Source organism: Peromyscus leucopus, chromosome 5 (genome assembly GCF_004664715.2).
Source record: "Peromyscus leucopus breed LL Stock chromosome 5, UCI_PerLeu_2.1, whole genome shotgun sequence".
NCBI classification, from domain to species: Eukaryota; Metazoa; Chordata; class Mammalia; order Rodentia; family Cricetidae; genus Peromyscus; species Peromyscus leucopus.
The window spans coordinates 142,858,689-142,864,688 of record NC_051067.1 but is presented as its reverse complement, the minus strand read 5'-3'; positions in this window follow the sequence as shown (position 1 = coordinate 142,864,688).

Sequence of the window (6,000 nt, the reverse complement as noted above, 5' to 3'; positions counted from 1 at the left end):
TGTCATGTTAGTTTTTATTAACCAATGAGACCTATTCATCATGTATAAAAGGATTGTTCCACAGCAGATTATAAAATTAAAATTATTTAATAGTTTCCATTATTATAACCTTTCTTCCATATTTGCTCATACTGTCTAGTGGTAAAGACCTAAGAGGATTATTTTTAAAGCATTTAAATTCATTCTTTGTATTTTCTCCAATTCTCTACACACATTGGAAATAATGAATGGGAAGAGGGAGAAGAGGGGGGAGGGGAAAGGTGACATTCCTTGAACACAGAGCTGTGCTCAGAAGTTCCAGTCATTGCTCAAGCAACTTACAGGACTGTTTCAGCCTTGTGTACACTGATGAGAATTAGATGTCCTCTAAGGCTCATGTGGGAGAAGCAGATTTTACCTGCCCCCTCACTCAGATCTGTGTGAACCCCTCGTTTCATAATGCCTGAGGTGAGTGGATCACCAGAAGCTCTAGCAAACTTCATAGGGAAGACTCCCTATGAAATGGTCTTTGAGATCAGAGAAACATTCTGAAAGAAATACTGAAGAAACTTGGACCTTTAGCTACAGAGAACAAATATGTCTGAAGAAGAGCAGCTGACATGAAAACAGAACAAGGGAGTTCTACTCAGCTGTCAAGAAGAATGTAGTCATGTGATCTAGGGAGGGCAGAGATGCACGGACCTGGAAATGATTGTGTTAAATGAATAAGCCAGACTCAAAAACACAAATATTGCACATCTTCTTTCATGAGCTGAATCAAATTATTTTTTTCTTTTTTTTATATTTTATTTTATTTTACAATACTATTCAGTTCTACATAACAGCCACAGATTCCCTTGTTCTCCCCCTTCCTGCCCCCTTCCCCCCAGCACACCCCCTATTCCCACCTCCTCCAGAGCAAGGCCTCCCCCGAGGACTGAGATCGTCAGCCGTTGAAGGCTAGGCTCACAACCAAATCAAATTATTTTAAAGCTAGAAGGGGGACAGTAAGTGAAGAGGCAGGAAGTAGTGGGGGTCAGGACAGGAGAAGTGTGTGAGGGGGACTATAATCAAGGCACACAGTGTCTGTGTATAGAAATAGCACAATGAAACATATTGCTTGTGATTGATGTGTGCTAATAAATTTTCCTAAAAAAGAATCTGTGATTAATATTGTATGGCATCCCTCCAAAGTTCCTTGACCCAAGCTTGAAATAAATTAGCTCAAGTTCCTGAGACAGAGGGCTGTCAGAAATTTTTTAAAGTTGGTTTCTCTTTGGGGATTCTAATAATTTTAGTATTAATAACAGAAATAAGGAGGCCCTAAATGCATTTCAGTACATCTATTTACCATATATAAGATATATACCATTTACCATTATATAATTTAATGATATTGTACATAGTACACTGTGTTGGACACACTTGTTGTATGGAATAAAGACTTGGGCAGGCCTTTGTCCTTGGTTCCTGGGAGGTAACCCCTAACTCTGGACTTTCTCAACTGGTAGGAGTGTCTGACCCTCAAGTTGGGCTCTCAGCCATCCCTGAGGTTTTGTCAATGAGATGACTCAGAGGTGGGCCTGCCCATTGCCACAAAGACCAGCTGCGTCTACGTGACAGAACTCTAATAGACACTGTTCCACAGCTCAGTGAGTTTCCTGGGTGGTAGTGCACCCTGGTGGGTCAGGAGGGTGATGAACACTGAGGACATCAAAACCTCATATGTAGGCCCTGTCCTTGTCATCTGAGAAGAGAAATAAGAAACTCCGATTCAACTGAGAAAATGCCTCCATCCGATTGCCTAGAGACAAGCTTGTGGGTGTTTTCTTGATGATGATTGATGTAGCACGGCCCAGCCCCTTGTAGGTGGGACCACCCCTGAGCAGGAGGTTCTGGATGCTGTCAAAAAGCAGACTGAGGAAGCCATGGGGAGCAAGCCAGCAAACACTGTTCCTCCATGGTCTCTGCTTGAGTTCCTGCCTTAACTTCCCTCCATGATGGATTCTGATCAGATGTGTAAGCCAAATAAGCCGTTCCTCCCCAAGTTGCTTTTAGTCATGGTGTCTATTAAGCAAGAGAAACCAAACAAAAAGAGTTCCCTCCTAGACCACACCTCTGTACATCACTAGACTGACTGAAAACCATACTCACTAAAATCATAAGTGTAGCACTCTTCTGAGTTCTGTGAGTCCTTCAAGAAATTATAACACATGATAGGATAGTGTGAGCCCCAGTTGTAGGTTACAGCCAGTTTTTCAGAGGTCTGGCTAGCCTGGAAATCCCCAGCCTTCTAATGTCTGAAGTTCCTACAATCTAATCTAACTTCTGGTCTTGGGCCTATCATTGTCCCCTTTGATATCTCAGTTTTCAGATAGATTTGCTGCCTCAAACATAGGCAGCTCTGAAGGAAAGCAGGGCTCAGAAATATAGAGTTCTGTGTCTTTAATGGATAGACTCTGAACTTGTTCTGTATGCCCAGAGAACTTCATTTATTCTTTCAAAACAAGTGGTCCCTAGACCTACATTGAAAGACACTCCCAGCAGGCTAAGGAACTAGAATTCTAGGACAGCATATCAAGCATACTGAAATATTCTTATAGTCCCATAAGAAATATAATTTTAACTTGGGAAAAATATCAAAAGACTTTTTATAATTTTGTTTTTGGAAATTTATCATTGAATGAGTCATTAATAATTGATTAGTTCTATATCTTCTCAGCAAACATGTGACTACTTGAGAAAGGTATTCACTTATTTTGAGAAAGTGAAAAAAAATCTAACTTACAAATTTGTTTTCAAATGAAGCTGTTATGGATTCTAAATTTAGCAATTAATGACATTGACAGGCTGTTCCATCTTCTAGATTTTTCATTGAATTTGTCAATAGTTTCAGTTTTAGTTTTATTTTCTCGTTTTAATGTTAATTATGTTTTGTCAGCTATCAACTGTTATGTGGGCCCTATGTCCTTAGTGAGGCCCACGGTGTATTTCCCGTGTCTAAGGGGTGGGACAGCTCTACCTGGCATCCTGGTGGGGTGACTAAGACTGAGGACAAGAAAACAACACTAACACACTCTATTATTAACTTACACCTTGGTTTTTGTTGCCCACTTTTCATTTCCCCTATTTCCTCACTCAAACAAAGAATTATTTATACAATCAATCATCTTTGTTTGGTTGACTGTTTTCAAGAGCAACTGGGAGGCTAAGAGAGAAAGGAGAATGCATGTGGCTTCAAAGGAAGCAAAATTAGGTTTCTTGGGATGGGGAAGAACAGAGATGGCCAGGTGCGGTGGGATATGGCAGGCCTCCAAAATGATGAGAGTGGGGGCTTCATGGGTCCTAAACCAGGCAAAAGTCCCATGGGCCTTGACCCACAGGCAGCAGAATACCTGCCCTGGAGGCAGCAGGTCACCGCAGGTGTAGACATCAGAACAGTGGTAAACTGAAGATTGGCAACCATATCCACCATTCAGGTTCACATAAGTATCTGGGAAATGCTGTGGGATGGTCTGTATGTCAAATTGCTCTGATTGGTCAATAAATAAAACACTGATTGGCCAGTGGCCAGGCAGGAAGTAGGTGGGACAAGGAGAGAGGAGAATTCTGGGAAGCAGAAGGCTGAGGCAGAGAGACACTGCCAGCCGCCGCCATGACAAGCAGCATGTGAAGACTCCAGTAAGCCACAAGCCACGTGGCAAGGTATAGATTTATAGAAATGGATTAATTTAAGCTATAAGAACAGTTAACAAGAAGCCTGCCACGGCCATACAGTTTGTAAGCAATATAAGTCTCTGTGTTTACTTGGTTGGGTCTGAGCAGCTGTGGGACTGGCGGGTGACAAAAATTTGTCCTAACTGTGGGCCAGGCAGGAAAACTCTAGCTACAGGGAAAGAAAGGGGGAATCCCACAATGATCAAATTCAACATCCCCTCCAAAGACGATGCTTGAATTCAGTCTCCACTATAACCATGGTGAGAGGTGGCAGGAACTTTAAGAGAATTAGGTTGTTGCCAGGGATTAATGTCTTTCTCATGGGACTGTATACACTAATGCGAGATCAGGTTGCTACAGTGTAAGGTCACCCCCATGTTTTGTCTTCTCCACATGTTCCCATTTGGTCTACTTTTCTGCTGTGCTGACACCGCATGAGACTCACTAGACAGAGCCATCCTGGGACATATGGCTTCCAGAACCATGAGCAAAATACATTTATTTTATTGACTATCTATTTCTCTTGTATTCTGTTAGGGTGCCAGAAAAACCAACTCTTATACCAGGCAGGGGGGAAGACCATTCCAGAGTGAGAGAAAAAGAGTTATAATTTGTTGCGTCTGGTCAACCAAGTGCAAGCCACTGAATCTCTCACTCTGGGTCAGAACCCTTTCTCTTTGATCCAGATTTCACAGTGCGTGTGTGCATGTGCGTGCATGCGCGCACATGTGTGTGTGTGTGTGTGTGCGCGCGCGCGCGCGCGCACGCTCACGCGCGCCTCTGCGTGTGTCTTTATGTATATGAGTGCTGTGTGTGTATGTGTTGTGTGTGTGTATCTGTGTTTGTGTCTCTGTATGTATGAGTGCTGTGTGTGAGTGTGTGAGTGCTATGTGTGTGTGTCTGTGTGTGTGAGGTGTGAGTAGTGTGTATGTGTCTGTGTCTGTCTCTGTGTCTCTGTGTTTGAGTACTGAGTATGTCTGTGTGTCTCTGTGTGTGAGTGCTATGTATGTGAATGTTGTGTGTGAGTACTGTATATGTGTGTGTCTATGTATGTGACCCTGTGTGTGTTTGTGTGTGTCTGTGTATTGTTGTCAGGCTATAATATTCTCAACTTCATGTTTAAGAATTTAACCCAAGCCTTGACTGCAGCTCTCAGATGGAAGGACATTGGAGACCAAATAAGCCATGGCCAGCATCCTATATAGACACAGTCATAATGATGCCAGCAAAGTAAAACGGTTTTCAGAATATGTTCTTTTCAAAATAACTAACATGTAGAAGCTTGAGTACCACAGTTGCCTATCAAGATCCCATTTAACCTTCACTCCTCATGACTTCAGATAACCTAGTCATTTTTGGCTCTGAGCCTTGCCTTTAATGGCTGAGCCATCTCTCCGGCCCAGACGAACCTAGTCTATTTTAAACACAGCCCCAGAGAGCTAGGGAAGGAGAAAAGAGAACGTTGGACTATGGTTTCCTCAGGTCCGATGGACTCGCACAGACGGTGGTTGTCTGGTTGGTTCCCAGTGCTTGTTCCCCGGGGAGAAGGGTTCTCAGCTCCCCTTTAAATTGTCCCCAGCACTTGGCTGGTCTGAATGCAACCCATATGGCACCGGCCTGGGTCTTCTAATGCGTTCATCCTGAGAGAGAAAACCATTTTGATCTACACTTAGTAAACTTTCCTCCTTAATCAGTGTGGCTGGTTTTATTACCCAGTTTGAGTTTTTTAGGTCTGTCACTCTTGCTACTATCACACTGTAAAAAAATTAAAAACATTTTAAGTGGATATAAACGACGACGAGCTTTATTCCTAAGCGCTGACTTTATGCTTTTTCACTTAGCTAATTTCTGTTTTAGAAGCCTAATTTTATGAGTTTATCTTACACATTTTCACCAATTAACTCTTCTTACAGAGTGTTGAACTTCTGACATGGCAAAGGGAATATGAACGCAAGAAACCAACGCTGGATGCCAAAAGCAAGTGGCATTATGAAACCACTAATAAAGCCTATGCTTCCATGTTGCCCGTCTTGAGCCCCGGTTATTCAAATATGAGAGATGCAGTGAGACTCAGTCTCCCACGGCGGTGTTGTGCAAAGCCCAGAGTCTTAGTTAATGCAGGAAGAGAGGGAAGCAAAGGAGGGTGCGGGAGTAGGGGACACCCTGAAGTGCTTCCCTAGCTACCAGCATGTATGACTTTAAACAAAGATCATGCTTTTCTACATGGGGGTATTGCAGGCTGCAGCCCCATGGTTACCAAACAAGTTCCAAGAGATGTGGACCTTTCACAGTATAGAGGTGTCC